Source organism: Lipotes vexillifer, unplaced genomic scaffold, assembly GCF_000442215.2.
Source record: "Lipotes vexillifer unplaced genomic scaffold, Lipotes_vexillifer_v1.1 scaffold1143, whole genome shotgun sequence".
In the NCBI taxonomy this organism is placed as follows: domain Eukaryota; kingdom Metazoa; phylum Chordata; class Mammalia; order Artiodactyla; family Lipotidae; genus Lipotes; species Lipotes vexillifer.
Genome location: NW_006770581.1, coordinates 1,118,204 through 1,125,031, shown reverse-complemented (window position 1 = coordinate 1,125,031; position 6,828 = coordinate 1,118,204).

The window sequence follows — 6,828 nt, the reverse complement described above, 5'->3', positions numbered from 1 at the left end:
GCCCGGGCCACTTGCGTCGCTCATGCTAATGCGACGTCGGCGGGGCGGGGGCTGGGGGCGGGGCGCTGCCGGGAGGGGGTCCTCTCCCCAGATGCGTCAAGGCTGGAAGCCCCAGAAAGGGGTCTCGGTGCGGAAAGAGTCCTGGCCAAGCCCCTGAGGATGGGTGCGCCGCGCGACAAGCGGGTTCTCCGCCCCCGCAGTTCTAGGACTCGTGGGGTCCGCGCCCGCTCTTCTCCCCGCGGAAAGGGGCAAACAGCGGCCGCTTTCCCCCGGCCCCGCGGGAGAGGGGGGCGCTAGGGGCTCCAGATCTCCGCCTTAGCCTGGATCTCAGCGCGCAGCGGGTAAGGAGTCCCCGAGGTGAGCCGCGGCTACGTCCATCTGTTCTCGCAGCTGGAATGTGGGGCAGTGACTGGAGGGCCGCCGACTACAGATCCCTCAACCCTTTCTCTGGCCCCGCCCCCTGGCCCCTTCCACGCCGGGGAGGGGAGGCGCATACTGCTGGACTGGGTACCGACCGACCGGCCCTTCGGGAGAATGTCACAGCAGAGAACTCCTGACTGCGAGCAGCTGGGGATTGAGGGGAGAAGTCGCTTCGTCTCCACCCGGGGCCCCCAGTGTCAGCTCTGCCCCGCCCACCCTACCGCTTTCCCCACCTCCTTCTCCTAACCAGTGCGCCCCCTTTCCGTTTTAACTGTCCGGGTCCGGCAGCTCCGCCTCTTCTCCTTTCCCGCCTCCTCACGCCCTCCCCGTTCTAACTCCTCCCAGGCAGTCTTCGCACTACACCAAGCCCTCCCTCCGCTCCTGCGAGGTCCCGCCCCCTTCCCAACCCCACCCCCACCTCCACTCTCCAGAGCTGCCTCCAAGTCCCGGGTGGGCTCAGGGAGTGATGTGGCAGGGGTCTACGCCTGGAGCCGTAAGAGACCCCGCGTGGGCGCCGAAACCATTTCCTGGGCAGGATCCAGCAGCTTTGCTCTCAGCAGAGGCTCAAGGGGGGCTCACCTTAAGAGGGCCACGCCCGCTGAGACGCCCCGTTCTCAGAAGACAAGGTGAGCCGCCCTGGCTTTGCGCTGGGCCTAATGCGTCCCCAGCGTTGACCATGGATGGCACATCGAGTCCATGTTCTGGTCTGCGGACTGGCCGGAGAGAGGCTCTGAGGCAGTGGAGGCTGGGAGATTTGTGCTGTTGAGATTACAGTTTGTCTCTTTCTTCCAGAGTCAGAGAGGATTCTTCCCATCCTTCTGGCCTCAAAAGCAAACTACCATTAGATACGGCTTCTTCCCTTACGGTGCTCTCCACCCGGAAGGAGGCATCCTGATACAGTGGAAAGAACTTGGGCTTTAGAGGCAGAGGACTGAGATGGCTCCTGGCTCTGCCACCTACTAGTTAGGGCGCCTGGGAGGAAGGGGGGAATCACTTCGCCTCTCTATCCCTCAGTTTCTTTATCTGTAAAATGGATAATAGTACCCACTGCTTAGGGTGCCTGGCACACAGTAAGAGCAATGTAAGTGGCTGCTGTGGTTATTATTATCATCTGTAAGATGTGTTGTTTTATCTTCATTTTACAGTTGTGGGTCTTGTAAAGAGCAGATAAAAGTTTCAGGGGTACCCTGGCTTCCTGGCTAGCCCCGCTGGTTAAGCAGGCATTATCATTCCAGGCTGTGTCTTGGCTGGTGAGACTCCCAGAAGGCATTGGATAGTTGGCTTCTGTCCCTGAGATAGCTGTCGGATGAGGTGATGGAGACCAGCACGCCAGGGTGAGAGGCAGCAGCCTTGCCACCCATTGCCCAATCTCTCCACCCACCCAGACACCTCAGGGAAGGAGAAGAAACCCTTCCACTTAAGGAGTTGCCAACACCTGCTCTGAAGTGGCCAAACTGTCCTCTGTCTGAGGCAGGGAAAAAGTTCCAGTACGGGGACAGGCCTGGCTCTGGATGACCTTGGGCAAGTCACAGCCTCTCTCTGGGCTCCAGCCTTGGTCTCCATTAAGTAAGGGGTTAGGGGACTCCTAACTCGCTGCAGCCCTCAGCAGGAAATGGGTGCTGTAGAACGGCTCTGTTGGGCGAGATAATTATTTTAAATTTTATTTGTAGGCCGTTAGTCAGTACACACACTCTCCAGCTCATTGCAGTCTTTCTCCAGCTGGCTTCACAAATTTACATCACCTGCCTCGCTCTCTGGTCTTTTGAGTTGGAGACCTCTGGTCTCTTCTGACTCTCCCATTATGAGGCTTTTAAAGGGACAGTCTTCCAACCTACTGAGCAATTATTATGTATGCATATGTTGTTTGCCTTATCTGATTTGAAAGAGGGGGGTTGGAATTTAAGGCAGAAGTTTTCTGTCTCGTGGCTAAAGAACAGTGGAATCTTAGAGAAGAGAAACTTTCCCAGGGCCTTCAAGATGCAGATCCCGTCTTCCAGCTCTCTGGCCCACAGAATTCATGGCTGTTCCTGAGCATGAAGACAAGTTATCTCTGGGCTCATGCCTAATTCTCCAGTCCTCTGTTCCCCTATGACAGGAAACAGGTTCATTTATTAAGCACATCTCTGTGCCAGAGGTGTTGTGTGTGCTGCTTTATTTAATTCTCACTCAGTCCTGGTTCAGTGTAGGTGCTATTTCCCCTGTCTTATTGATGAGGAAGTTGGGCATGGAGAAGCTGGGTCACTTGCCTGAGCTCCCAGCAGTAGAGCCTAAATTTAAACCCAGGCCATGGGGACCAGTCTTGTTGTCCTCATGCTGCTTCCCTATTCCTTGTGCCTCATCACACCCCTGCTGCTCTTTGTGCAAGGTGACCACACCCTCCCTGTCAGTGCCAAGGAGAGGGGCAGATGAAGATCCATGGAAGGAAAAGAGGCCAGGATGGACTGATGCCTTCCTCCAAAGCAGCAGCCCTCCACACAAAACTCACCCAGGACATCCCCCCCAAAACACACACCACACACACACACACACACACACACACACACACACACACACACACACACACACACCCCAGACTTCACCCAGGCAGGCAGGCAGGCAGGCAGGCCAGAAGGAAGGAAGGAAGGAAGGAAGAAAGATGGTCCAGGACCAGCTCCTTAAGGAAGCTCCAGGGACACTAAATTCTCTCACCTTCTAACTTCCAGCTTAGAAGGCAACCCCCCACCTGTGCATCAGCAGCCCCAAGGACTAGGGTGGAGGAGTTGGCAGCAGGCCAGGATGCCTTGCCTCAGCAAAAACCTGAGCCTTGGTAGGAGGGGAACAACCTCTATTCTGGCCCTGGCCTGCAGGGAGCTGTCCAGGGTGCTGGTACAGGCTTTGCAACTTGCCAACCAGCCTCCCTCAAGGGCCCTGACCCTCCATCTTCCTGCACCTGTGGCTTCCTCTTCACCAGAACTCTTAGTAAATTCCTTCCCAGAGAGTCCTCTGAGCATAACTTGCAGGCAAAAGGGAACTTTCCATCCAATTCTGTTGGAGAAAATGAAAGCAATTTTTTCTCTCTTTTCTCAACCAGATGTAGTAACTATTACTACAGAGTACATATCTAGTAAGTGGAATGAGTAAAGCAAGGAACTTATTTATAAGACACATAGATGTGTTTATAAAGTGCCAGGCACTGTTCTAAGCATTTTATAAACATTAATTCATTTACTCCTTTATCAACCTTCATACTACCTTTTTGAAGATAAGGACGCCAAGGTATAGAAACTCATCCACAGTCAGAGAGCTCACAAGTGGTGGAGACAGGCTTCATATGCAGGCTAGCTCCAGCATCCAGCTCTCAGCCACCATGCTTTCCTGCTCCAGGATGAATGAAGATTATGAGATGACTTACTTGAAAGTATCTAGCTCAATGCCTGACACTTAGTGGGAGCTTAATTATTATTGCTTTGTATGAATAGAGACAGATTGATGATTTCTGGCTGACAATCTTCCTTCTCATTTTATCCATTGCCTACAGTTGTGACCTCAGTCTGCTAGGAAAAAAATTTCTTTTTACACCAGACTAGTGCCATAGTGGAGCTTGCTGGGGACTCGGGGAGTCCTGGTATGTGGCAGCTTGGGGAGGGGGTGGAAGGATAGCCATCTTGCACCTGTGCCTGGGTGAGGTCTGGTGTGTGTGTGTGTGTGTGTGTGCACACCCCAGACTTCACCCAGGCAGGCAGGCAGGCAGGCAGGCCAGAAGGAAGGAAGGAAGGAAGGAAGAAAGATGGTCCAGGACCAGCTCCTTAAGGAAGCTCCAGGGACACTAAATTCTCTCACCTTCTAACTTCCAGCTTAGAAGGCAACCCCCCACCTGTGCATCAGCAGCCCCAAGGACTAGGGTGGAGGAGTTGGCAGCAGGCCAGGATGCCTTGCCTCAGCAAAAACCTGAGCCTTGGTAGGAGGGGAACAACCTCTATTCTGGCCCTGGCCTGCAGGGAGCTGTCCAGGGTGCTGGTACAGGCTTTGCAACTTGCCAACCAGCCTCCCTCAAGGGCCCTGACCCTCCATCTTCCTGCACCTGTGGCTTCCTCTTCACCAGAACTCTTAGTAAATTCCTTCCCAGAGAGTCCTCTGAGCATAACTTGCAGGCAAAAGGGAACTTTCCATCCAATTCTGTTGGAGAAAATGAAAGCAATTTTTTCTCTCTTTTCTCAACCAGATGTAGTAACTATTACTACAGAGTACATATCTAGTAAGTGGAATGAGTAAAGCAAGGAACTTATTTATAAGACACATAGATGTGTTTATAAAGTGCCAGGCACTGTTCTAAGCATTTTATAAACATTAATTCATTTACTCCTTTATCAACCTTCATACTACCTTTTTGAAGATAAGGACGCCAAGGTATAGAAACTCATCCACAGTCAGAGAGCTCACAAGTGGTGGAGACAGGCTTCATATGCAGGCTAGCTCCAGCATCCAGCTCTCAGCCACCATGCTTTCCTGCTCCAGGATGAATGAAGATTATGAGATGACTTACTTGAAAGTATCTAGCTCAATGCCTGACACTTAGTGGGAGCTTAATTATTATTGCTTTGTATGAATAGAGACAGATTGATGATTTCTGGCTGACAATCTTCCTTCTCATTTTATCCATTGCCTACAGTTGTGACCTCAGTCTGCTAGGAAAAAAATTTCTTTTTACACCAGACTAGTGCCATAGTGGAGCTTGCTGGGGACTCGGGGAGTCCTGGTATGTGGCAGCTTGGGGAGGGGGTGGAAGGATAGCCCTCTTGCACCTGTGCCTGGGGGAGGTCTGGTGCTGGTGTGTGTGTGTGTGTGTGTGTGTGTGTGTGTGTGTGTGTGTGTGTATTTGGGGGGATCCTGGGGGAGTTGTGTATGGAGGGGGGCTGCTTTGGAGGGAGGCATCAGTCCATCATGGCCTCTTTTCTGAGAAGGTCATGGACTGGGTCAATTCCAGGGCCTTGCCATTTGTGGCTTCACTGAGACATCTGGTCCCAGAGACGGGAAATGGCCATGTTTCTGTGGAGAAGCAGGTTGTTGGTGGTGGTGGGAGTGTGTGGGCAGGGCACCTGCTCTTGATTTATTATTTCTTTGTCTCCCAGAAAGCACTTGAGTGCCGGCTTCGTTCCAATGAGGCTCCTGAGCCTCTCTGGATTCCAATACTGGGAGGGGGGGAGGGGTGCAGTTTACCCTGCCCTCGCCAACCCCTCCCTTGTGTGCTTCCTGGGGGGGGGGGGCTCAGGGCCTCAGCATCACTTAATTAATTTAGATTTCCCCAGCCACATATTTCCAGATTCAAAGGAACAGAGCGGCCCTGTCAGCCTTTCCCGGAAGCCTGTGAGTCTGGTGGCTGGAAGCCAGAAGGACTACGTGCCTGCCTGCCTGCCCTTGGCCAGCCTGTCCTTAGGGGCCAGACTTGGCTTATGCACAGCATAGCTGGGCTCCAATGGGAAAAGAAGGGGACTGCAGCCCCTGCACTGTGTGTGGGACTTGTAGCTCCTCTGTAAGCTCCCAGAGAAGGGGCGGCCTCTACCCACTTTCCTGTAAATCACTGAGTGGAAGCAGAGCCTCAAAATCCCCTTTGTCTCTGCTCCCTCCACTCACTTCCCACCCCAATCGAATGAGTTGCTCAGGTTCATCTCCCTCCTCCATCAAGACCACCCCTGCCCCTGGCACAGACTGCATATCTTCCTTTGCACTGGGGCAGTCAATTACATTCCAACTTGTCCTTTGCCTCCTGACCTGGCCAACCCACTCCTGCACAGAGGCCAAACTTCTTTTCTCTGTAAAGTTTCAGGCACGTTCTCAGGGACCAACATACCTTGCAGGGGCCCCTGATGCCTGGGACTAGGGTCCATCTTCTCTTCCCAGCCTCATGGCTTTCCACAACCGGCCCCCCACCTCCCATTCTCCCTGTCTTCCCTAATGGCCACAGGAGCTCCCCCCTCTGCACATATTTTTTTAAATTAAATTTTATTTTTTTATACAGCAGGTTCTTATTAGTTATCTATTTTATACATATTAGTGTATATATGTCAATCCCAATCTCCCAATTCATCCCACCATCACCCCCAACCCCGCTTCCCCCCTTGGTGTCCATACGTTTGTTCTCTACCTCTGTGTCTTTATTTCTGCCTTGCAAACTGGTTCATCTGTACCATTTTTTCTAGATTCCACATATATGTGATAATATATAGTATTTGTTTTTCTCTTTCTGACTTACTGCACTCTGTATGACAGTCTCTAGGTCCATCCGCCTCTCTACAAATGACTCAATTTCATTCCTTTTTAAGGCTAATATTCCACTGTATATATGTACCACATCTTCTTTATCCGTGCGTCTGCTGATGAGCATTTAGGTTGCTTCCATGACCTGGCTATTGTAAATAGTGCTGCAATGAA